Raw genomic sequence first — 27,445 nt, 5'->3', positions numbered from 1 at the left:
AGCATAGCCTATATATTTTATCCTTTTGTCTTGACAAGTGTCAGGTCATGCACAACGGACAAGAACGTTTTCTCTCCTTGTGCATATCATTAGCTGACTAAAAAGGGGTTTCTTTATAATCTCTACTTTATCCTGAAACATAGAGGAGATTGCTTACAGAAACATTCTTGATAGGCCGGGCAAAGGTCATATTCTTTTTTTTTTCCAAGAGTACTGTGTTCTAATTAAGTTAAAATTTCCTTTCAACACTTTTCCTTTGAAGAAGAAGCTTTTTTAGCAGAAGAGCATGGAATCTGCAAGCCTTGTTGTGCGATTTGAGACCTGCATGATGAAGTGAACCACACAGCAATATGCTGTGCCTTGTCCTGGGTGTCCATGCCTATAACTAAGTACTCTAGAGCGCTTCCAGGGAACTTCTAAAGGCAAATATCAGAAATATTCTCCTGCCTCAGAAGGACACATGACTTTACCTCCAAACAATACCAAAAAGTCATCCTAAAATGAGATGGAAAAATTGCTTTTTCCATTTGCTAAGTGACATGGCTTTCCTATCTTAATACAAGTTCAATGAACAGAATGCATATAAAGAAACATAGTGAATATATGTAACCATTTGGTCTGGGTTCTGGTCCTGCAGGGAGCTTTACAGGATATCTTTCTGCTACGCAGTGAAGACCATTGAAGAAAAGAGGCTGAGAAATGGCAACGTTGTCAGCCCCAGCGTTGTTAAAGTAGGTGGGGAATTCATCGTGGGAGCTGATGTTCCCACCTTCTAGGCACAAGCTGTTTTACGGACACTGCTGAGTGTCTCAGGCCATTTGTCACGATAAAAAGGATGGATCACATCCTCAGCTGGCATTCATCAACTTTCTCTTCTGATGGGAGGAGGAGATTTTTGCCTTTTTTTAGCGGTGATGAGGGACGGTGTTTGTGTTAAACTGTTGAGAATGGCTCCATGTTGCCTTGAACAAGTGTGGCACCAGGGGCTTGGCAAAGCTTCAGACCAAAGAAACACTGCCTATGCACTCTGCAGCCTGCCTCACAAATGCTTTCTAATCCCAAAGGCTTGATAACGTTCCCAGTGACAATGTTACCCACAAACCAGTGTGGCCTAGTGGAAAATGATCAGCTGCTGGTTATCTAAGATGTCTTCATATGCTTTACTGTTCCAACCTGATGGGGAACAACAGTGCTGGGACTGGTAATCTGACATAAAATTTGTCTTATCCTTCAAGTCAAATGGAAAACATTTTATTCTAGGTTGGGGATAAGTCATAAGGCATAATTTGAGGATAGTTAAAATTATTACTCGCTTCCCATCTGTTCAACTAAGTCTTTGTGCTTCCTATTGTGAATAAAGCAGGGCAGATACAGTCAGACAAAATAAGGGCTGAAGCCTGCCATCAGAGTTAGGCCCCATCACACAGCCAGCGCCTGAGGCTGGAATTCGATCCTGGGGGAACTAATAATAACACACAGCAAAGAGCAGAGTACTTTAACGCTGTTGCTAAAAGCATGAAAAATGCCACCTTAATTTAGAGACTGATTATGGCATATTATAGCAGAGCATGCCAATAAGTGTGTGTAAGGTTAAAGAGCTATGCTATGGTATATACTCTTATTGCAGTAATAAAAAAATTACCTTCTGAAACTATAATTTCAGAAGAAAAAGCAATGTTCTCTTGCTTATCCAACAAAAAATCTAAAAAAGTTAGAGCGTACAAAAAATGCCTTCTCTTTAAAGGCATTAAAATAAAGTAAAATGAATCAAGCCTCAAAAGTAATTTTTCTGCCTCTTGAAAGTTGTTACATGCTTCTGTGGGCTACAGAATATTCCGTGTAAGTTCTTTGCAGCCTTTTCAGATTTGTTTTTCATCATACTTAATATATCCATTCATTGAACTCTATACTTAAAAATAACAAAGCTAACAGCCAAAGAAACTCAGGAACTTCAAATGCTTGCTAGCACTCAACAGCTTTTATTTTCCCTGGGTGCGAGAACAAAGCTAAAAACGTTTGAGACACAGAACGTGATGCTTGCATGAGGTCTCAAAACAGTGGCATATATGCAGGGCCCAACTGGTCTGCTTCCCTGTCTGTTTTTCATCAGTCTAGCAATGAAACCAGAGCTAGAGAGCAAACCCCTTGGAGACGTCCATCAGCTTAGGAAGATCTCATCTTCTGAAGAAGCAGCGTACCTTGTTCTTCTCTGCCCTAGGTGGGTGGACCAGGAAATGGGAGACATGGATAAACTTTGATGTACAACAGGGATGTGAGCTCCTTCAGCTGGTGCTGAGGTTGCTATTGGTAGATGCATCCCAAAAAGATGTCATCATTATTTTAGCATTACTGGGGCTCCAGCATGCCAAGCTGGATGCAGGCTTCTCTTTACACTTTCACAGAGTAGCCCATAGTACGATGCATAAAGCAGTACCAGTACAAGGACAGGCAACACTGCAAGCAGAGTGATAGACCTGTTTTCATACGCACCTTAGAAGATGACCTGGATTTCATTTATTTTTCATTTATAAATATTATCTAGCAATTATCTAGGTCTTTTATTGAAATGCTATAGAAATCTTAAATACATGGGAAAATTATCAGCATTTTCTGTTTGTAGCTATTTATGGGAGAAACTCTTCTCAAGGATTATAAACCATTCTTTAGCAATGAGGGAGCATTCGGGATTTCTAGCATTGATCATAAGAAATCATTTGGCTGCCACTAATGTTATGTAAATAGATGGTTCATGTTTATATTCAACAAAATGCTTTTACAAGTAAAAGGCTGACTAATTTGGAGTCAGGTTCTAATTCAAGGTTACTGTTCAACAGTTTTTCTTTCTGTCAGATAAAACTACTAAAGGCTAAATTAAAACCATGTGCTTTAACTTAACTTCATGTAAATTTACTGATATAAAGAGGGTGGAATAGTTTTGCTATCTAATTTAATGCCACTTTCCAAGAATTGAAGTAAAAGTTGTCCTAAACAAGCTTTTGCATAGGGAAATGAATCAAGACTACGCAATCTATATATAAAGTGCTTGAGTACATAAAAGCTACATTTCAGTGAACAGTCACAGTTATGGAGTGGAGTCTTGATTTCCCAAGAAGCCATTGAAATAAATAGTAATTTATTCAACAAATCATTCTGCTCTGTAAGAGGAGGAACTTGCTACAGGAAAACTTCCAGAAAAAAAGTGATCGACATAATGAAACAACTCTCTTTTAGATGTTTGGATATTCTAGTGATGGTGAAAGTAGTTAGGTTCATTTACTTCATTCAACAGATATTAGTTAATAATATTGAAGATGGCAGCCAGATTTCGGAAAGCAATCATCTGCCAAAATTTGCACCTGCATTTTATTCTCTCTTCTAGCTATTTGTTCAAGCTAGACTTAGACTTTAAGTTTCACTTAAAAAGGAAATGAAAACTAAAATTCACTTTTTTTATTAGCTTTCCAGGTGCAAGTAAAATCTGGAAGTGGCTCAGCACCTTCTTAACACCTTTTGCCACAAGAGAGTAGGAACGTTCACTCGAAGAGTAGGCAGATGGTCAGTGACGCTACTCAAGCTCTGCCAGATTAGAAGAAAGGTACTATGTTTCTGTTCAGCCCCATGACCATAGCCACAAAAGCCTGCAGGGGTGAGATCTGGCTGGCCCCTTCTCCCAAATCCCTATCTTTGGCCTAGGTCAATGAACATGTGAAAGGCTGAAAAAAGCTCAAGAAGATGCATTGCTGCTGAGCTGCCTGTGGCATGCTGCCACCAGCTTCCCTGTGCAGAGTCAACCCAGACAGGTGCTTCATGCCTCCTTGGGGTGGACCTGGCCACTAAGTTAGGGACCGTATTGAGGTGATTCAGCCTTTGCCACAGATCCCAAACAATATTTCTAGTGCTTACAATGGCAGAGGAAAACCTTCAATTTATGAAGGGAGAATTCAGTGGTGCAGGGTCCTTCTGCAGGGGCAACCTGTTGATGTTCAGAGTAGATTTTTTCTGGCAAAATCATCACAGTTCTCTGAAGTAATCTGGTAATTTTGGAATATAAAATAGCAGCTGAATTACGAAATAAGTAACAAATGTTCACACTTCAGTGTTTCAGTACCAGCAGCCATTGAATTTGTGTGTTACACAGCTTTCCACCCCATCCACAGCATCAACTGCTTCACCTGTCCAAGTGCCAAAATGTCCTGTTTCTCTACATTCCCAGCTTTTATAACATATTTATAAATGAGCTCAAAACGCAGCCACCAAAGTGCATAATTCAGACAACTGGTACTCTGGAAATACAAATAACAGGTAACTGTAGGATTTGCATTCACTTCAACAAAATGCATTCATTTATTAACTGACAGTGCCATGGATAGCATGAGCTTTGGGGCATGGCTTGTGCCTTACGTTTGGGAGAACGGAAAGCAGGTGCCTCTGAGTTCAGCGCTTTCCTTTGCCCCCTTCCCTCATATTTTACACTGTGTTTGGCCATCAGCTCAAGAACAGAGCACCACAACTACCAGTTGCAAAAATTCATGACGTGGTGTCAGCTTCTCCTTTACATGTTAACACTTTAAACCACTTAATTTAGTCTGAGCAGCTGAGGACATTGTAGAAGAAGGGCTACGGAGCAGTGGAGTAGGACTGGGAAAACAAATGGTTTCTCCCATGGTTCCAAACCCATATGGTTAAAGAACTACTGTGCAGGTAACAATGAAGGGGCAAACTCTTAAAATGAGGATACAGACTGCCTCAGACACTCAACTGACACTACAGTTTAAAAATTACAGAATATGTCCAGAACGAAACAAAAATCTGGCAATTACTAAGAAAAGTACTAAGAATTCACTCTCCCAGCAGGACTTCTGAGAGGCTGATCTATCTCTGGTTTCGCAAACCATCTTGTTATTTCAGAGTTTTTCTGGAGATAAAGTGTATTTCGTCTCCTAGAAGAAGAGCTTATGTCTAAGTACCTTCACATCACAGTATCTTTAAACCCAATAAATTCTAAATGTCTTTGCAAAATGAACCATCACCAAAGTGTAAAAAGATCAATTTTAAATATGTGTCCATACTAGAACTAGTCAACCTAAAAGAACTAGTTAGGATCTCATATACTCAAAATCTGCTATCTAAAAATGGTTGTATCATGTAGTTTTATAATAAGCTCAATATTGTCTTCATCTCTAGCACACTATCCAGAATTTTATTGGCACAACAGAGAGGAGGATTAGGCAGAGTGAATCTAATCTGACACTGAGCCTGTGTAATTTTAATAGATCGATACATGTGTACCTGGATTGTGACCATGGCTACAGTGGTAATCTGTCTTCCACAAGGCAAGATATATGGCCTAAAAAAAGTGCTTTAGGCTTTTGGAATAAGTGGAGAAATGGTTTTGAATGGATTTGACAAGATAGCAATAATTGCCAGAAGGCTTAATGTAGCTTGTGCAGAAGATGTTCCTCAGTTGCTTATGGCGGGTTGTCAGATGCAAGAGCAGACAAACGAAGCAGATTGCGAAAATAATCCTAGCATAACTTCCAACAACAGAAGTTACAAACTTTTTTGTTGCTAAGAAATGTGAAATTACAAAAACCGATAACACCAGTTGCTACAAAAACGACAAAAGCCTACAATATCATTAGCTACAGTCATTCATTTTATAGCATCTGATTAAGATAACTTGTTAAGTAGTATTTTCCACGACTTGCCCTTAGATAAAATGATACATCTTGGTAGAATAGGTCTTCTGGCCACGACATAACGAAGTTTCCTGTAAATTGAGAAAATAGTTTTAAAACTTTGCTGGATAAAAGCATGTATTTCCCTCTGTTCACCGAAGCCTTGAATCATACCAGAACACTTCCAGTGGATTTTCATTATTATACATCTGAAAGGATGCTAATGAGTTGTTCACCTGATTATTTTCAACATGGCAATGAAGCAATGTTAGTAATGTTTGAAAAACAACAAACTATATGACAACTGAATTATCTGACTTTCAATACTACCCTTATCTGGAGATGCTAATGCTAACTGATGTTATTCGCTAAAAACTAACAAAAGATGAGAATGAATGATGGCTTCCAGCTAACTGTTGAAATCATGTATACTGCATACTATTACTACATCCATAATAGATGATCATTTAGTCTTGAGGCTTATACACACCTTTCAGTCTTCTAGGGTTTTCAATAATCTGTCAAAACTGTCAGAATTACAAACTTTTGTCAACGCTCAATACATGGGAATGATAAGGCTTGTCCTCACATGACAGTTTATTTCTGTACCCTACAGTTGAAAGATTTTAAAATGTTTTCCAGCTAATAGAAGCTATTTTTGTACAAGTAGTTAAGAATTGCTCAATTGCAATTTTTAAATTCTTTAAGGACGACAAGATAGTGATGAAGGAAAGATGTTTTCAGTGACTGAATACTTCTTATCTTTATCTCATGCTGTGCTAAAAGTTTGACTGCTCTCATTTTAAAGCTATCTAATCTTTTATATGCTAAAGCACATGAAAAAATGCATTATTAGAAACAAATTACAGTAAGAGTTCATTTGTTTGGTCTTATATATAAGCTTTATCTAAAAATGCATTGTGCTAAATTAAAAAGAAAAGGATTGCATTTAGTAATATTTATTAGGTCTCAAATACACTTTTATTTCAGAGAACAAAATTGCTTCCACCCAATTGAGATTTTTTTCTCTGAAAAAAAAGACTGATTTTTTGACACAGTCTGTAAGCATCAGTGAGTGTTTTGAAGCTTGACAATGAACTGGATGTGAATCCTGTGTAAAGGTGCTGGGAGATCCATTCCAGTGAGTGTACAGGCCTCAGGAGTCTTGCACTGGAAAACAGACACATTTTCTTTATTTAGAAAAGTGAGTTTTTCTGTTTCTTAGAACATGTAGAATGTGTTATATTCATTTCACTGTTGCATCAGAGGCATGTATGAATATTTTCTTTGCATACATGTATTTGGAAAGGTTGCAGAAATCTATTAAAAGTGTTCTCTGTTGAGGGATGAGCTTCAAATTTAAAGTGATTTTAATATAGATGTAGGGAGTTTTACTAATTGATTTTTTTAAGATGTACTTAAATGTACCAAAATGATGTTTATCAGTTTACCAATAAACTGAGGCTTATCACAATTGGATGTCATACTTGAGAGCAGTGGAAATTTTCACGTTGGAGGAAACACTCATGACATTTGACAGGAGAAATAGTGTTTCCCTAAAATGTCACTTAAAATAACGTTCTTAATTTCTATCCAAAAGAGGTGGGCAACCTTTCCAACAATGACTCTTTCAGGCCCCACTATTTGTTTCACAGAGAAAACACAGTGTGAGCCTGCACCCATGCTTTCAGTTTAGTCTTAGGATTTGGGGTTTTCTTTTTTGTTTTCAAGTGTCATTAAATCTTTCTCCCTGTTCCTTCCATTGCTAAATTAATTATTTTCTGTGCAAGGGCTCTTCTTTCAAAGTCTTCCATTATTCTGCTTTGCCCATAGCGGGGAACTTGTCCAAGTCAACAGAAAAGGCAGCCTCTATCACACTAAGGCTGTTCATGAAGCGGACGGTCTCAGGCGTTGCTGTGGGAGAGTTGCCTTAACACAGCCTATTCATGCCGACGTGCCAGGTGCATCCACTTAAGCAGCTCCAAGCGCTGCTGCCACCACATCCTCTGCTGCCAAGACCATTGTGTCCTTGGAGTGATGGAGCAAGAGGCAGGACTAAGGTCTTCTCTAGTGGGAAGTGGCAGTGGGAGAGAGACCAAGCTTAGCATCTCAAAAAAAAAAAAAAAAAAAAAAAAGGGGGGGGGGGGGGAGAGAGAGAGAGAGAAAGAAAGAAAGAAAGAAAAATCTGCCATAGAGAGCCTTTTAACTCTCTGGTGCTCTGCACTGCCAGAGCTTTGAAAGAAGAGGAAGAAAGCATGAGTTTAAAGCAAGACTGCTCTGCATCACTGCCCTGAGATACTGTAAAGGGGACAAAGGAAAACTGGGGTATAAATAGAGAATGACATTTTCCTCGCATTGTCTGCAATGAATACATTTGTACATGGACAGAATGGTTGGAACAAGACGACATGCATGCTTGATGTGGAAGAAAAGCTTGTTTGTGCACAGTACATTGGAGACATTGTTCGAAAATAGTTCATCCTTTTGTAAATATTGCCTCTGTATTGGTGCCAGGGCCAGTGCTGGTCTGCGTTATCAGCTGAGTAAGTATCAGTCATGCACGTGCTGTTGGGAGAAATTTTAATACGGGCACCAGGCTTAAAAGGAGCTGATTATCCTCCCAAGGACTGTCCTCTTCATTTCTAGTTAATGCTTCTTGCTGTCCTCTTGTTCTTCTTTCTTTCAGACTGACCCTGGTTTCTTGCATATAAAGTAGCGACTGTTGTACGCGAGTGTGTGAGAAAATAGATGGTCTTCCCTGTTTCTGTCCAAGTTGTACAACAGTGTGAAAATAAGGATGTCTAAATCACAGCTGAAAATAAAAGGGAGTTTCGTATGTGTCATCAGGAAATCAAAGTTGCCTCTTCCCTCAGGTACTCCTGATAGGGACACAGAAAGCAGATGCCCTTTTCAGGCCAAATCCTGGTCAGCACAAATTTTGCCATTACCTTTCGTTCATAATGATTCACCTACAACAGCGCAGGCTACATCCCCTGCTTGTGTAAACCAGCCTGTTTCTATTGAAGTCAGCCAAGCAGCATCAAGTTGAAAATTTTGGCTTTTTGGATTGTTTGCTTGTTTTCTATGTGGCAGTATGGCTTTTTCCAGAAGTTTTGAGAACTCAGCAAAATGAATACTTGTGCTACTTGCAAAATAAAACCTAGGAAATGGGTAAAATATAAACAAGTGAAATGCTTCTTGTATCCCTTATCAGAAAGCAAACAGAAGAGTAAGAAATGTTTGTGTATGTCCCAGCTTTTTGGCATAAAATACAGGAAAAAAATCAGAGTCCATTAACAGATTGAGATAATGGACCAAAACCTGTCTTTAATTAAGCTCATGCAGCTTCATTGTTGTTAGCGAGAAAGAATGAGTCCAAGTGAGATGGAATTTAGCCATTAAATGGAAAAACTTTCCTGCGATGAATCACATCCAAACCTCAGACACTTGGATCTGAACAAATTATCCAGCCTCCCTCCAGTCAATGGAGAAAACGGGTGCTCTGGAGCACAACCCCCGTGACCTATTTCAGATCACTAGTTTAGACAGAGATGTTTCATGGCGTAAAAGTGCCTATTATATATTTATGTGTGTGTGTGTATATATACATATATGTATATATATATACACACAATTAAACTCTCAAGTATAAGAGGATTTCAGACCAGAACAAGTATTCACTGTAGATGTTTAAAGTCAGGTGAGGTGAATTAAGAATTTTTGATTAACAGATCTGTACTAACAATTTTCAGTAGCAGCTATGGTCCTGGAAGAATACCTAAAAAGTAATACTAAAAGGGTAATTATTTCTGTAAACAACAGTGTATCTGTCAGAATTTCCAACACAGCAGTTAGTCCAGGAGGTAATTTTTTACTGCTAAGCTGTCCATTTAAAAAGCAGTTAACAAATGTGTTGGGCTTGGCAATCTAGGATGCTTGTAGGTATGGATGAGGGTAAAGATTACAGACTTAATCTGGTTCCTGGCTGCATCCCTGGCTCTCATCTCACAAAAGTTCATTGGAAATAAGATGGTTTTAACTGAGTAGTCTTTGAGCGACCTCCAGTAGATGAATCTTGGCTCTAGATGGTCTTGGCCTCATTTTGAATCCTGGGTGCTTGTACTCAATAGGACTGATTAAAATCTTGTTGATTATAGGACTCTTCCTTCATAATACTGTCAGTTATGCTATTAAACAATGAAACCTGCAAGCCTACTAAAACCCAGGGGGCCAGGTAGTAAGTGGCTTCATAAACCACTTGTTATTTTACCAAGATAGCCCTTTATTTAGTCACTGTGCAAGTTAACATCTATAAATTTGACAAGCAAGTGATCTCTTCCTTCCCTGTTATACTACACATATTCTGGACAATAATGCTTCTAGAGCAGCCTAACACTGTAAAACTTCCCTTTCAGAATATCGCTTAGTCAAGTCGTTAACATAAAGATCTCTCCAAAAGTTGTACAGATGTTCTAGTAGGCAATATATCTTAAATCAGCTAGGAATAGGCTTGATTTTTTTTCCCATTAGAAATAGGATTTCATATAATTTGAGTGAAATATTACCGTTTTACATATTTCTTTCTCCAAAAAGACTAAATCAACATCCTTACTTGTCCATCTTACATTAAACCTGCAAATATTTTATCTAACTTTAGACATGCCGTGGTGCCCTCATTTCCCTGCCTGATTAGAAAAGGGCTTTTATTTCCTGAAAATCTTCTGCTCCAGGAGAGAAATTAATATATGTGTATCTAAGGATACTGTTCCCCATCAAGATAAACAGCAATCTGCAACCACATTAATTGCAGGACCCTCCAGCATTTTATGATAGCAGACAAATACAGTTATCCCTACAACACAAACAAATAAATCATGGGAAAGTGAGCTACTGACTTGCCTAAAAGGCAGTCAATAGAAGAGCTGAAAATCATACCTTTAAAAAATACGATGATAATGAAGCAATTTTGAAAGTTTCTCTGCTGTAGAAAAGGTAGAGTTCAAGCACAAACCAAAGGTGGTAGGAGCTTACGCAGTTTCTGAGGATAGCATTGCTGCACATCCAGAAGATTACTACACTCTTCCATTCTCTCCTTTTACCTCCATGGCCGTGCCACAGGTTAGAGAGGGCACCCTTCAAATCTGACCTCCAGATCCTGCAGTTTGCAGTGGGAGTTTCATTGTGCTCACTGGGAATGCTGGAGGGTATTTTCTTTTTTTTTTTTTCTTTTTTTTTTCAGATTGCATTGAGCCTTAATTTGAAGTTCAGTAATGTTACATGCACCCACTTTCACCTAGGCAAAAGACCAGGCAGTCATCTGTCTCTTATGGATCAGTGAGTAAACACACAGGAGACACGAGCCTGGTCTTGTTGCTGCCGTACTGGGTGACAGTGGACACATTTCTTTTGTTTTCTGTACTTCTCCAAGAGCCTTCTGGGAGAAAAATGACCAGGTAAGAGTTAGGCACCACAGTTAATTCTGATTTCTTGAGCTACCTATATGGTTTCACTTTCACACAATTGATTTTGTGAACTCTACTGGAGTTTATCATACAGAAGATGTGCTTTTCAGGGTGGGCACTGCTCAAATAGACTTGCCTTGTATTGTATCATCTCCTTTATGAATTCATGCTGATTGCAGTTGCTTAACTGACAGCCTTTTTTGCCAAGAAATGTTATTACACTAATAAAGATTTCATATTCTGTTGTCTTCTAAGAAAACACTCCGTATGCAGAATGAACGCTCAAAGACTGTGGTAATTAAATAAGAATTCGCTTCATACGTGATGATAATGATTTACTGAAAATTAGTCCATTGTATGTAGCTTCAGGCATTTCTGATAAATAAATACTTTAATGCAGTCAATTTTGATGTCATCTGACTCGGTTTTCCCTGGTCTGCAGCTCAGGAACTATTTGGATTTTGCAAAATATTAGAAAATTGTCTCCAAAACTATTGCAGTGATTATTTTTCCAGAAGTGATGTGATAACCCCTCAAACTGAAACATAAGTATGCTTTCACACATACAGAAGTCAACGAAGAGAGAGAGGATGGGATTTAAAAAACAGGTAAGACACAAATCTTCATAATTCAGTCAATTTTTTATTACAAATCAAACTGTCTGCATTTATACTGCACAAAGTAATAAACCGATGGGTTTTTTTCCTACATTAGGTAGTTTTCTGAACTAAAAGGTTGAGAAGACTACTCTAAGCCAAGTGCAGTGTGCAAAAAGCTTTTGTTTGAGCTTCAAACACCTTCAACTTTCATTTCAGTTTAGCGTTCTGCATGTTTTGCAGTGCTTCAATGGAACCATGATCCCATCCTTTGTTTTTCAATGGCTTAAAAAGAATAAAATCTAGAGGTCAAAGGAAACCAAAATGCTTTAGTAGTAAAATTAAGTGGCCTAGAAATGTGAATTTCAATGAAAACTGTATCAATGAATCCATGAATCCATTTATGTAGCACACATTGGCTTCTGTATATGGTAGAATGCAACAAAGTTCTCTTTTGTGTGAAATGCAAAAGAATCACCAAAATAAAAGCTGGGATGATCTAATTTTACTCAATACAAGTTTCTCTAGCACACTAGAAGACATAAGATCAAAAAGCTGATGTTGTAGAACTGTGGATTCTGTGCACTCAGAGGTGCACAGAAATGCGTATTCAAAGCTAGAGCTCAAATATGAGACCCAAAGTCAGTGCAACTTTCCTCTCTAGTGGCAGTTTACAGTGTACCATGGGTATAGAGCCTTCACCTTGTTCCATAGTTCTGGTGAGTGGAAATGCAGTTTATCCATATCATTACAGAACAGATAGATAACAAAAATATTGTAATACAGTGAAGTTATTTCAAAATACAGTTCCTCTCAGTATTGGGTTGTGGGATTTTTTTTTTTTTTTTGATGGACCATAAGTAGGGGTTTAAATATAAATATTCAAGAGAGTCCACTATCTACAAGACAGCATCCTATCTTACACCTTGGGAGTGATTTAAAGTAAACAATTTTTAAAATAGGATTCCAGCAGAAGCCTATACTACAAGGTTTCACCACCATTTTTAGATGACAGTTTGACACCATATACACAATATACTATCAATTATAATTTGCTTTTAACATTCAGGTGGCTCACTTCAGACTAGGGACCTTCATCTAAGCAGTGTACAAATACATTAGAAAAGTGCCTGGAGCGATTAAGATGAGTATCCAGCTGTATTTTGGCCTTGACTGCACAGGAGCACACTGTGGAGCATCTTAATAACATATTTACTGATGTTCAACTAGGTGCTAGAGAACAAAATTGATCACCGTACTGAAAATTTTTTGCTGCTGCTTTACAGTGGTGAAGAACGTTAACATTCATCATACATATGGCAGACCCGTTGGCAGAGCACCAGCTCTGCAAGCACTCTCCACTTCTTGCAGAGGGTCTGTTAAATCCATCTAGCCCTGCTTCTACATAGTTTTCATTTTTTGCTCGAGTATATGAGCAACATGGAAGAGAAATGTTCTGGGATTCAGAGGGAGAAACTCTTCCCAGGCAAGAGGAGCTGAGGACATTTAATGCAACCATAAATATAATAGAAAGAAATGCAAAAGTATAAAGATTAGTCCAGATCTCCACTGGGGCAGGCAACCTGGTCAAATAATCCTATTTAGAAGTTGATCAAGTCTGGTTTTAAAATCAACTATTTTAACACTATTGGGAAGCTGCCCTAGAACTACCTTCTTCATAGAATTAAAAAAATTCTAGTTTCAGTATTATTCATGGCCATGTTATTCAATAGCTCAGCTAGTTGTTTTCCCACTTTTGTATTTACTTCTTTCACATATTTTTTAAAAATGTCCCTCCTCTGTCTTTCCTGTACTAGGTTAATGAATATAACTCTTTGAATCAGCTCTCTGTTGCTCTGAACAGCTATTTCTGCATTCAGTGACATTTCCTGTTTCCTGAGCACAGGTGACCAAAATCATGAATAATACTGCAGATGAGATTTGGAGTACTGGAAAACAGTACTGATACTGGAAATAACTTCAAATGCACTGGTTATATCCCAGAATTGTGTTTGCTTCTTTCCCAACTGCATCACAGCAGAGGTCCATGGGCCATCCCGGGACCTTCTCAGACACTCGGGTCTTGTACTGTGTTGATGGTAGCTCATAAGCTCCCATGGGTAGGAGAAACTCCAGCTGAACTAACGATTTCTGGTGTGGCATTGTAACAACTGCTTTACAACTACTAGTAGAGTAAAACTAGAAGGATAATAGAGGGGAAGACAGGTGCAGATAAGGGTCAAAGTATAGTCAGACTTTGCTATTCTACATAGTCACCTTCATCGGTATCGAGCATGTTTTCAGTAGTGACATGACTAAGATCAGTCCTGCGTTGTTTCTTTTCCCCTTGCCTTTCTTAAGACAGGAGAGAAGCATGTGAAGCAAAGTGGGGTTTTTTTTTGAGTAGTGATTTGTTTGTCTGGTTTTGACTTTCTAGCTTTGGTTTTGCTGAGCTTTCAAACAGGTATGTTGCTATGCATTTATGTTGAGGCAGCCAGGTAAAATAAACATGTTCAGCACTTGGAAAATTACAGAAAAGATTTGCACAGCACCATAAGGATTTTTTTTTATTATTTTGTCCTCTGTTTTTTTCTTTATAATTCCTAACATTTTGCCTGTTTTTGACCACTGCTGAGTAGCATGTTTGTACTTTCATGGAAAGTTACAACCCATTACAACACCACGATACCGTTCCTGAATGGTAATAGATAGCTCAGAACCCATTATTTCCCCATGCGCATCACTTTACTGTTATCTACACTGAAGTGCATCTGCCATTTGGTGGCTCAGTCAGTCTGCTTCATGATGTCTTCCTTTCTACTGTCTTTGTGTTGACAGAAAACTTTGCACCTTTTATTCATCCCCTTTTCCAGAAGATTTTGGAGTATGCTGAAAAACATTAGTCTGACCGCAGCATCCAGAAGACTCCTCTATTTATCTTTGACCATTGTGAAAACTAATCATTCATTTCTGATGATTGTTTCCTATCTTTTAATAAGTTATTTGTCCATGGGAGAACCTGCTTCTTTTCCCATAGCGGTTAATTTATTTGAAAACATTTGGTGAAAGATGCTATTGAATGTCTTTTTAAGTTCCACGTAGGTATATTGATCAGATATCCTCTCTCTATACAGAGGGATTTGTAAGGCAAAAGCTGTCTGTCTCTTTTTCTGTAAGCCACGTTTATTCATTTGTTCATTAATTCCATTCTTGAACTAGTTTGCTTGGCTTGGTCATCACCGATAATGGTCCATTACCTAAGTCTTTCTCTAGAATTATTCCTAAAAACTGTTGTCATGCTAGCCCCAGAATTCTTTCTCAAACTCATTTTTGATACATTTAATTTTGTTGTTACATATATAACCTGCTGGGTGGATATACTTTCCTATTTTCTTCATTTGGATGTATCTTCAGCTTTTTAAAAGACAGCTTTGTAGCTGTAGCAACCTTAACTGAGTTGTTTAGCTAAGCTGACTTTCTATTAGACTTTGTAAAATCTCTGAATTATGATCAGCTCTTGTTTGAACTGGAAGTGAAGTGTGAAAATCCTGGAGCAATAAATTCAAGGATTTAGAGGCTTTTGTTTCTATGGCCTTCTCCGTACACTTGCTAAAGACGCCAAGAAAAAAACATGTTGCACCATCATCCCTATGAGTGACCATCTCTGTGAATCCTTTAGATGGAGACAAAAAGACAAAAAAAAGTTTTGTTTTGGCTTTGATCTTTATTATCTGATGAACGAATCTGAATGAAGTGTTGTAGACATGATGATCCAAGGACACAAGTGAAATGAGGTCTGGCAATACTTCAAAGAAATGACAATATATTTAACCAGTCTTACCTCCTTTTAAATGAAATTACTGTATCTGAGGTAGCCCCTGATGAACTGCTGTTTACAGAGCAGACAGGAGCCGTAGTCCTACAGAGAGTGTAGTCATTAGATGATTACACTCTTTTCCAGACTCACTCTTGGCATGTGAGGTGTTCCATCAAAGACAGCTTTGCAGTTTTGTTGCATGCCAGTCGTCCAACAGCAAACTAGATCCAGGTCTGAATCTAGCCTAAAGACTTTCTTCATTCAACAGAATGCAATACATATACTAGCTACTTTGCACAGAAGACGGTGCACAGCAAAACTAAGAAGTGGGAAGAGGTTGCAGAGAAAGTTTTGAATTACTAATTAAAATGTCAGAAATGGGAGAAGGAATACTTCTTGGCACTATACATGACTGAATTTTAGCTGAAATCGCTCAATTAACGCATATAACCCAAGCAACTTTTGCTGAGTGCTTGGACCATCAAAGAAAAAATATGACTTTTCATACATATTGTGCAAAACAGGAACTCAGAACTGTAGATTTCTCTGACGACCACCTGCACTGAAAGCCAGAGGAACCAGCCTTCACACCTACAACACATATCAAGAGATGTAGACAGACATTTTAAGCTTGTTCCACTCGTTGCTTTGCCTCATTTTGCTTCCTAGTATCAGCTGGTTCTCTTTTTTTGCTTTCCTCTGTCTGCAGATTATCCTACAGATTATCCTATCCTTTATTCTCTTCCCTAATGCCTTGTATAGGAAGAATGACATATACAAAGAGGTATGGAGAGAAACAAAGACATGTAGATGAAAAGAAACCCTGAAATCCACTCAGGTTGAATCTGACTTGCCAAAGGCAGGTCTATATGGTGAGTAACTCCTTCCTAGAAAGAACTGAGACACTCACCACACTGAAGTTAAAAAAAAAAAAAAAAAAAAAAGAGCAGATTGTGCTGCCTGCTGGTAGGTCTAAGATGTGAGTCTCCTGCAAAAAAGGATGCTAGGAAGAGTGGAGAGAAGCCTACTGCAAGCACCTGGTGGAAGGGGTTGTACCCAACTTTACTATAGCTTGGAAGCCACTCCGGGAAGTATAGACTTAATGGACTTACAGCAGAACTTGCCAGCAGCAAAATAAGGGAAGGATCTGTTGCAATCTTTGTATGCTTCCGATACAAATGAAAAAAAAAAAAAAACTCAACAGGTTAATAGTTATGAGGTAGGATGACAGACATCAAGGAAAACTGAAGTGTTAATACCCTACTTGGTATTAAGTAGTCACAAAGACTGCACTGCAGTAGCAGTTTCTTCCACGTTACTCATGAGCTGGACTGAAGAAATGTTAGAAAAAAGAAAGGCTATAATCAGTAGAACTTAAAGCAACTTTGGAGAAGCATGGTAGATAGAGGTTGTGTTGACAGTGGTAACAACACGCTATAAATTTCTTCAGCTCTATTAAGTAGACTGTTACTTGAACTGGTGTCTGACTTTGACTTTCCAAATACAGGTCAGAGAACAATTGCTACTGTTCATTGCAAAGTTCCATTATTCCTAGATTTGATAGACAATAGATTTTTTTCATCATGAAAAACTGCAAAAACAGATATGGCACCATTTTTTCTTTCTTCTTAGAACGTACTGAAGAAATTATAGAAAAAAATAACACAGGTGATCATGAATTAATTCAGTTTAACTTCAATGGGAGAATGAATGAGAATGGATCTCAAATGTAGTACTTAGTTTCAGAGAGGAAAATATTGAAATTAAGGAAACACACTAGCAAAATTGAGTTTTTAATTTCTGGGTAAGCAAACCTGTACAGACTGGTCTCCAGATCCAAGCAGCAGAGCAGCCACCTCAGACAGGATATTCGAAATAATCAGAGTTTAAAGAGAAAAAAATGGATTGATCATCAGGAACTTGGATGCAAGGAAGTACAGGAGAAATGGGAAATGAAAAAAAAATGCCATAGTACTTCACTAAGAATAAATTGTGCCACACTAGCCAGCCACTCAAAAAAAAGTAATAATAAAAATGCTTTTCTAGATCAAAGAAATAGAGTTGACCTAATCTGAATGGATTTCATGAAAACATTTTAGTATGCTACCTGAAAAAATGAATTAAGCTAAGAAAGAAATTACTATAAGAACTGAATATGAATAAAAGCTGTGAAGTTGTTTTGAAAGGGAACTCTCAAACTAGAGGAATGTTACTAGTGGACTTTCTTTAAGAATAACTGCAAACAGATTTTATTAATTATTTTATTGGCTAACTTCACCTACGAAGTAGATGTATGATTAGCCATTGACAGCTTCAAACTTTTTTTGGAGCAGTGTTAACACAACAAAGGACTGGAACAGCATGTAACAAAGGGGATGAAATTCATGTTACACAATGGGTTTTATTCAATATCCTGGAACCTAATATAATTCCATACAAAGAAAAATTCTTAAATATGGCCTTTTTACTGTAAAGATGAACGATGCTAGTCAAGCTTCTTAGTTGTGTTGCAGGCACAGAATTAAAATATATCAAATAAAATTACTATAAAATTGCCACAATACGAATTTCATACAGTAAGGTCCAAGGGGAAACAAAGGGAAGAATGAAAAATAGTTTTTGCTTCATTAATTTTGCTTGATTAATTAACTGTCATAAGGCTACTTAACTTTCAGAAACAAATAAAATCCTCCAACATAACTGAATTCCTGTTTTTACGCACTATTTCAGAGTGCCACACAACTTTTGTATATCCTTATCTCCCTTCAATCTTACAGGCAAAACCCATAAACTGGAGATTAAACAACAAGATCAGTAGAAACAGTACCATTTGACACTAAGTCCAGCCTCCTCTGATCCTGGGAAAATATTTCAGAACTTGGGCTCTTGCTCCCAGAGCTGTCCAGTGAAGCCAATGGAGGACATGGAGTCACAAGCACTGTAGGACTTAATGAAGACTTACCTGAAATAACATACTGTGAGATGCCTCAGGAAATGCAATACTAGACAAAATCCTGTTTCATGACCCAAGCCAGCCAGCTCATCTGCAACGTCTAGCACCATAACATGTACGTGTACCAGCTCACGTCTATAGTTGGGCAAAGTACAGAAATCCCTGAAGACATCCGGACATGCCAAAAAATTCGCAAGAAGCCTGTGGGTTAAATGAAACTGATGACACTCTTATTTTAAAAAAGCATTCTGACACCATTGTCAGGCAATACCGGAATAATAATGCACAGTTCAAGGTCATAAACTCAGGAATGAATAAGAACTTTTGCTATCAACACCCATAAAAATGGGGGAAAAGTTGACTGTTCCACTCCCACAAGGAGTGACTGTGACTTCCCACAAGGGCTGTGGGATGCTGATATGATGTAGCTCTGAAAAACATCAAAAAGTTAAAAACACTCCAAAATATCAGTGGTTCTATTTTTACCATGGATAGGAAGGTATTCACGACACCATAAAAGGTCCTGATGTGACCTTACCTGGACTACTGTGTATACTCCTAATAATACATATTAAAAAAAAATACTGAAAAGTGGAAAAGTTGGTAAGATGGGGTAGAAGAATGGCTGGGGAAAAACATCGTTTTTTATTACAAGTATGGCATGGCTATTTTTGCAAAATGGAGTCTGAGCAGGTTTTGGCAGTCCTCTATAAAAAACGAAGAGGTGACAGAACGGAAGGGATTTAATATAGCGAGAGAGAAAGATGATTTAAAGAGTCAAACATGTCACAAGCACACAACAGTGTAAACTGGTTGTGAATACAAGTCAGCTGAAATCTTTAACCATTTAGAGGAATGGAAATAAGGAGCAACCTTATGACACAAGTAGTTCCAAGATGGAGTTTGATACCTCTATAAATTGCCGGCTTTGGACTCTACGGCTCAGGAGGTCTTCTCCAGTCTTGTATCCTATGTCAGGATTGGAATTCAGTCTGAAAGCTTTCGTTTTCAAAATGTGTATCAAATTTACACATTTGCCACCAGCCAAAATTTATCACCACCTGCTATCTTGTATTCAACTGCATTACACAAGAGTGTACATTAATGTAGAATGTAATCCTTGTAATTATTATAGTTGGGGAATAAATGGGGCTGTGCATGGGCAAGTGTCTAATTAGGCATGTAGTGGTTGCATATATTTGGAAATACCCTATTTGTCTATGGAATCATACTGACTGCTTCTGCTTATACAACTATGTGTGCAGTTGCTACTCTTGCATAAGGAGAATTAGGCTTTCTGTTTTAATAATATTGCACCCTTCTGTTCCATTCTGAGCCTTTAATCTTGCTTCACATGCACTTCCATATTATAGCAACAAATAATTGTATATTCTTTAAATTTTCCATTGCTAGTTCATGACCTCTGTTAAAATGCATACAATGGTTTAACTTTACTTAAATTCATTTTAACTGAAAAAAATCCCAGTATAGCTGTAATAGTAAAAAAAGAAGATGACTTTACCTACTTGAGAATTTTAGTTTTGTCTTCTTTTTTCACAAGAGCTCTATGGTTTTAACATGTCACATATGTAGTTTCACAAGTTCTGTTTGTTTTAGATTGAGATGACTTGGCCTTATTAGCTCTTTCTATCCCTTCTAGTTTTGGTGGGGTCTCAAGTGCCTTCTTACTTATATTGCAAAAGGAAATCCTCATAAACCACGTAAAGCCCTAAAAAAGCTGAGGGCAAAATTGAGTGGATCTCTGCTCTTGTAGGCAGTGTTTTCCTCTTGTGCAGTGTTGCCACTGGTGTCAATGGAAGCTCTGCAAAAAGAAGGGGAATCGCAGCGTACAGGTTTACCCTCCACATCCAAAATGATACACTTACCCTCAGTATATTTTCTGTATTTGCTATATATTTAAGGGAGATTATTGCTGGGATTTCTAGAGCAGAATGTCATCACTGCAGCACTTCTGTAATCTACAGATAATGGTCTATGAAACGGAAATACAGTTTAAGGAATTGGGCATGGTATGGGGCTATTTTCCCTAAGATTGGCAAGATGCTTGTCTTTCTACTGAATTTGTAGAGGCACATGCTTATTTCTGTATTATCATTACTTCTTTTAGATGAGTCACCAGTAAGTGATAGATAAAAATTTAAGACAGATAAAAAATTTAAGATAGATAAAAAATTGTTTGTGTTTTTAAAAAATAACACTTGGATCTTCTCTTCGGAAGATGATATTTTCTTTTGTTTATCTATAGTAGATATTGAGATTCCTCCAAACTAATAATTAATTTTAAGCTTAATTTTATCTCTTTATTTCTCTTCCAACACACAGACATATATGTACGAACATAAATATACAGATGCATATCCCATCAAAATAATTTCAGCACAGGTAGGAATACCATGAAGCAAAAGTTTGGCCTGCCTATTATAGTGAAGGCTGACTGCCACCTATGGGTAAGACTTCATCTTAGCATATTTAGGATAAAATGTTAATATTGTTCATTGTAATTGATTCAATTTATAATTATTCTAGCTGGACATAATTTTATTCATTTGCTATATAATTTGTCAACAGCAATTATGTCTTGTCTTCTGTAAGCTGAATATTAAAACCACCTCTCTTATGAAGGAGCATCAGCTTTAAAATGAGTAAAAAAAATGGTCGAATGTTCTTCTTTTTTCTTATTCTGAATAAAGGATAAATACAAGTATCCTAACTCTCCATGCAAGAGAAAAATACTTCATAGCACATAGGTACATCACAATAAATAATGCTGTATTTAATGATTACTATTATTTTAAAGTTTAGCTAACCCAATGATAACCCAATATTTTTTTTACTGCTTTCTTCTACCCTATACATAAAAATATCTTAGTTATGCAGTCTCATTGAAATGTGCATATAACCAGAATGCAGTAGTAATTTTTATTCAAAATTGTTCATTTTTCAAAGGAAAAATGAAAGCTAGGTGGTGTAGGCACAGAATAGAAAAATAGAAGGCTTGATTATGTAAGATGTGCTTTTTCTTATCATCAGTTTAATTAGCATTTACTTAGAAAACTCAAAAGGAAGCAAAGACTAAAATGTCAAATTTATTGTATTAAAAATATATTTTCCAAATCAGCTTTCAGATACTTAAAAGCAAATAGGCTGACAATTCTGTACATCTGACTACTTAGTTAAAAAAAAAATGGTAGATTATAGCCACTATACTGTAGAAGGTTACATTAAAATGGCCATCACTATCCTTTTTTTCAGAAATTGTATATGTAACAATAGTTGAAAGTCCAGCAGATTAACACATACATTTCATTTGGGGGAAAAAACACTTTGCTGCAGTAAACAGAAGTTGATTGTAGCCATTACATTTCTCCCTTTTGGGGCAGGGACATACTGTTTCTGAGTGAAAGGAGATAGATAGGAATTACAAAAGGAAAATTATAATAAAATAGATAGCAACTAATAAAAGCTAAGAATGAGTTCCATATTCATTTTTAAAATCCTCCTTTTAAATTGATCCTCGTCCTTGGCCTTCTTATACGTGTTCTACTTCACTATATATGCTAATAAGCTTATCTAAAAAACAGAAATAAATATAACACCAGTGCTTATCTTAAGCATTTCCACAAAGCTGTATTGAACTTATGTTATAAATTTATGAAATATTGTAAAAGCAATATATGCCACTTAAGTATCAGATGTTACGACATTAATATTTCATGCTTACTTTTCAACAGCATCACTACATTACTACTAATGTAAACAATTCATACATTCACAGTAAAAATATTTGTGCTTAATACACAAAGGCAACTTAGAACAAAATTAACTCTACTCCATAGTAATTAATTTCCAATACACTCTTTTTCCTATTATTGAAGTAACATATTTTAGACACTGCAAATATAGCATTTTCCAATTTACTTACTTGCATCCACTTCAGCAACAAAATCAAGCTGTCAGCAGTCCAGCAATGCTTTCCTGTATTTTCAAACCACCGTTTAAACTTAACCCATTTATTCTCCTTGGATAAAAACTTTGTATCAGATATAATTTGCTTCTTCCTTTTAGCATGCTTGATGAATCTAGTTTAAAACAAAACACAGAACTGCATGAGCACCTGTGACAAATTACCTGTCTCAGCCATTGTACTCTTTGCTTTTTAGTCGCTCACTAGAGTACAGTTTAGTAGGTATACTATTTTAGAGTGCATTCCTCCTTCCCAACCCTACTCCTAGCAAATGGCATTAAAAATTATTTCTCATGAGTCATACTAAAACCTGAACAGAATATAGTTGAACCTTTTAAAATTAATACTAGTAGAAGAGAAATAAACACATAAACTAGTCCTCCGATTTCCAAGTGCAATAAAAATGTAAACAAAATAGAGGATTGCTAAATTAATAGATCAATTAAGAGAACACAAACCCCCTTCCATTCCTTATGCCCCCTTCTATCATGGGGACACTTCATTGAGTTACTACTTGTATACTTACACAAGTAGTATAAATATGCAAGTAGTATATGTGCAGACTGAGTGAGATTTTTTTTCATTATATAACCAGTATTATGAGTTCTGAGAAATTCCACTTTCAGTCTTTAAAACCGAGGCCTTGTTAAAGAAGAGGTTACTTGGGAAGATATTTGATATTGGCAAACTGAGCTAGATTTCTCCTGATTTTCCTCTGCATATGATCTCTGTGCATGATAGGGAAAAAAATAAATACCAAGCAACCCCCCCAAATTCTCTGAAGTGCTTGTTGTTAATTTTATGTCTTTATGAAGGGACAAGAAAAAAATCACTTTCCAAATAAAGAAATGCAGATCATAGCTTTAAAAATATCATTCTTTCTGTTCTTTACAGATGTCTCATCAGTTTCATCTGAATATTGCTTATAATGTATCATACAGATTTTACTACTTAGTACCTATATGGATTTTTATTATCTAATAACTTTGCTAATTGGTCACAGATTTTTATTATGCTACGTTATTTTTCCAGTATTTAGTTAAATGTCCGTATTTTTCAACATTCAAAACATTACCGTATTTTTGGCTATTCCACTGTGCTTTGACTCTGAAGAGGTGCATACAGACACATATAATACAATATGCTTATAGAAGCAATTAAACAAAAAGCAGATTTGCTTGTGATACACTGAAATGAATGGGACTTTCTTCCTGTTTGTTCATAATAATTTAGTTCTTAGTTGAGAAAGGGAGCAAAGCACCTGAACTGACTCATTTTGTATTCCAGAAATGCAATGAACTTCACAAAAAGTCTGTGGTTATCTCATTTTTTAAGTAACCATGCAGAACTGACAGCTATTAACAGTAGCAAGGACTTGCATAACGAGGACTCGGAGGAAGGGCTTAGTGCTATCAATGCCCGAGTGATTTAAAGAAAATGAAGGCATGTTTTTTCTTTATAATGCATTATGTAACAGCATAGAGGGCACTCTGAGACATACGAAAAGGTATAGGACCCAGAGTTGCTCTTATACTTGTTATTTATCATACGAGTGTTTTATAGAGCTTGTAGCAGAAGGCTTATGAAACACCTAACTTATGAACAGTATCCTGTACAAATGAGTTTAAAATGTTTTACTTTACATGTTTTATGTTTTCTACATCTTTAAGAAAATCTAGTAAATCCTTTAACTCATTTTATTCAACCTTCTGCAAAATATGCAATCTCGGATAAAATAACATTGTCAAAATCTGTGATAGCTGGACTCTTCCGGTTCACATTAGTGTGAAGAGAAAACTGCTGTTGAGCTGACACATTGATAAATTAGGAGTTCTGCTGAAGAATAGCTAAAAAAGGTGATTCAATCTTGTCGCTACTGTGTAAGAAGAATAAAAGAAGTGGAGATGTTATTTATGATATCATGTCTTTTATCAAACCCTAAAAGGTTCTGGTGCATCAAACACACTTTCTTTTCTGAGATCTGCTTCTGGCTTTACTGGTATAAAATACCAACATAAACAAACTAAACTAAATTGGCCTAAAAATAATATAGAGATGAGCTTGGGCCAAATGTATTTAAACATGAAAATGAAAACCAGAATATAGAAAGCTTGATTTTAGGGGACCAGAGGGAGGTCTGTTCCCTTTTTACAATAGAGATTCTGGTCCTGTAATGATGAAATGGAGAGCTAGTAGGATTATTAAACACAAGTAACATGAAGGGCAAATCTGACTGTAAGAGAAGGAGAATGTTAATCCAGTCACTAAAAACTTAGCTGGGTTTGTTGTTTAAATTGACTTAAAACACTACAGTTGCCCTGAAATCAATAAAGTTATATAGATTTACCTAAGATATAATCTTGCATATAAGATAATGTGGTCCGTCATCTTCTGTTAGGATACGTAAACAGATGTATGTGGAGAAAAGGCTTTTTTATACAGCTGCTTCATCTTTACTCAAAAATTACTTTCAAAAGAGGCATTTTACGTGCTTTTGCTATTTTACCCTTTTTCTCTGTTGATCTGACCCTTGTGTGATCATTTACACTGAAGTGAAGTCAGGTTTAAACACTGTTTTCAGTCTCTCAGTGTTTCACACTTATCTGTGCTGCAGCAAATTACCACGAAAGGCTCAAGATGGCAGAGAACTGGGGCCTTGATGGTTTTTATCTTCCTCTCATGGAAATCACTGAATGCTCCTACTGCTTATTTCTGAATCATAGAAGAAGTCCTGCAAAAACACAAGCGGAAGCAAGATTTGACAATCCTCATCCTTCACCAAAATGGAAAACAGGTAAGGAGAAGAAAGAAATGGGAATACAGAGGGAAGGCTTTCTTATTTCCTCTCTCCCAAAGGGAGAAACCTTGACACGTACCTCACAAGGATACAAACTGGGATGCACCTCATATTTGTGATTCTTCATCACAAATCTTCATCTTTTCATTTTGGGGGGAAGGATGAGTTGTTCTTCTGAATTCTGTTTTTCTTTTACAAGGGCTTCTCTATAAAGTATGCAGTGTCTCCTTTAATAATGTTTCATGTTGCACAGAAATTTCTTTCTTAAAAAAAAAATGTTCCCAGCGTTCCTGTGACATAAGTTTTGTTCTCATTTGAATATGAGGGGTAAGGTGGGGGGGCAACAGCAGGAAGGCAAAAAGTCGAGTATTTTGTTCAAAACCACAGGCAAAGCCAGAAACCAAGATTAAATACAAGAAATGTCTCAGCTCACTTCTGTTTTGCTTACTGTTCGTAACACACACATTCACCTTTTGAGTACGCACACTGGCATCATTTTGAACATCGTTAGGGTATTCAGGCTATACATTAACATATTCTGGATATCGGAAAAAAAAAAGAAAAATTTGAAGTGTATTAGGCAGTAAACAGTAACTGCCTAATGTCTTAAAAAATGCTATTATGGCTTGATGGCAAAGTAGATTATCACATTCTTCTTTCAAGCTTGGTAAGCTCAATAGCAAGTGAAATGAGTTAAATTTTCTCAGTCCCTGAAACTTAATTTTTCCTCCATATCACATGCTACATAGCTCTTAAATATCAGGGTCCTTAAACCTGAAAGCCTGCTTTTAGAACAGGCCCTGTAATAAAAAAGCAATGCATTTCAGGTAGAGGCCAAGGAAAACGGCGCCAGTTCCTGTGGGGCCGCTGCTGTAGCGCCTGGCCCGGTACCCAGCAGGTATCCCTCAAGCCAGCCTTACCTAAGGCTTTCATTTTTTTATTAGGACTACAATTTTCTCACCGCCACCGAAGCTCCTTAGCGAAGGGCGGCGTGACGATGGCACTTGGCACGGCAATTCCCCCCACTGCCAGGTGCAACACTCACATCTGTGAGTGTTTATTATTATTATTATATATTCTTTTAAGCAGGGTGCCGGTGAAGCGGTGTTTACCTGCGTGCGGGGAGCTGCCGCCGCCACGCAGCCTTGTCTGCGTTGCCGGAGCGGGGTGAAGGAAGGGGCGAGGGGGGAGACCCGAGTCCCCCTTCTCGGTGCGGGGTTAGGGGCTCCTTGCCCGCAGCGGGGCGGCCGAGGTGCTCGGGCAACGGTCGCGTCCGGCTCCTCCTCACGCAGCAGCCCGCAGCCGCTCTCTCCTCGCCTCACCAGCGCTCCGAGCCCTCCGCCTTTTTCCTCTGCCTTCTCAGCTTTGCTAACCGGCACGGTGATGTGTATTTCTTTTCCATCCTGTTCCTCTTTCCGTAAGCCCACTATGCAGCCTCAGCAAGCCCGGCTGATTCTCAAGTGATTTTTTTTAAGCTCGCCACGGGGGAAAAAAGGAAAAAAAAAAGCGCAGCGGAGGTACACTCCGCTTGATATTTATGCTACATTTCACTGCCCCAAGGATGGCACTACCGGAGCCCTTAAAACAAAGGCAAAAACTGCACTTTCCACACTCGGCTGCAAACCTCTCCCTTCTCTCCCGAGCAGGCACCACCACGTTACCCGGCTCGCCCAGCAGAGAGGGAAAAAAATGAGGGAGGGGGGAAAACTGATGCACTCTCTCAGAAAATGCAGATTTTAGCAAGGGAGGGAGGCGAGCGCGCCGGGGCCGCAGCAGTGGCGGCGGCGGCGGCGTGGCGGGGCGCACATGACAGCCCGCCGCGGCGCGCTGTATTTCCCTCCCTTAGCGACAGGGGAGGCGCGGGGCGGTGGCGGCGCTGCCATTGGCGGAGGGCGCGGCGCGGCGCGCCGATAGGCCGCCGCCGCGGCCAATGGCGCGCGCTGTATCCGGGAGGCACGGGGCTGTGGAGCTATTTAAATCCACCTCGGTGATGTCAGTGGGGGCGGCGGTTGGTGGCGGAGCGGGGGGAGGGGAGGGCGGGGTTGGCGGGGAGGCGAGCGCGACGGCAGCGCCTGTCAGGCCGGGTTACTCACAGGGCCGCGGCCACCCTCGCCTGGAGGTGAGCGGGAGTGGCCCGCTGCACCTGTGTGGCCAGCC

The 27,445-nt window shown here is 38.2% G+C and overlaps 1 long non-coding RNA gene across 10 annotated transcripts in view; it reads right to left on the bottom strand.

Annotated features, from left to right (window-relative positions):
* LOC134138679 (uncharacterized) overlaps positions 1-27,075 on the bottom strand; it is a 29,228-nt gene extending 2,153 nt beyond the window's left edge. The window contains exons 1-5 of one of the 10 annotated variants that reach the window (XR_009957968.1): positions 25,368-26,393; positions 24,839-25,222; positions 22,450-22,606; positions 18,516-18,707; positions 5,692-5,770 (exon numbers count right to left, since the gene is read on the bottom strand). This is a non-coding gene — a long non-coding RNA (uncharacterized LOC134138679). The other 9 variants (XR_009957969.1, XR_009957965.1, XR_009957964.1 and 6 more) reach the window with 9 other exon arrangements.
* Between the last annotated feature and the right edge of the window lie 370 nt (positions 27,076-27,445).

The sequence above is a fragment of the Rhea pennata genome, chromosome 3, assembly GCF_028389875.1.
Source record: "Rhea pennata isolate bPtePen1 chromosome 3, bPtePen1.pri, whole genome shotgun sequence".
Classification (NCBI taxonomy): domain Eukaryota; kingdom Metazoa; phylum Chordata; class Aves; order Rheiformes; family Rheidae; genus Rhea; species Rhea pennata.
The sequence above is the reverse complement of the archived record's forward strand: the minus strand, read 5'-3'. Positions and strand labels throughout refer to the sequence as shown.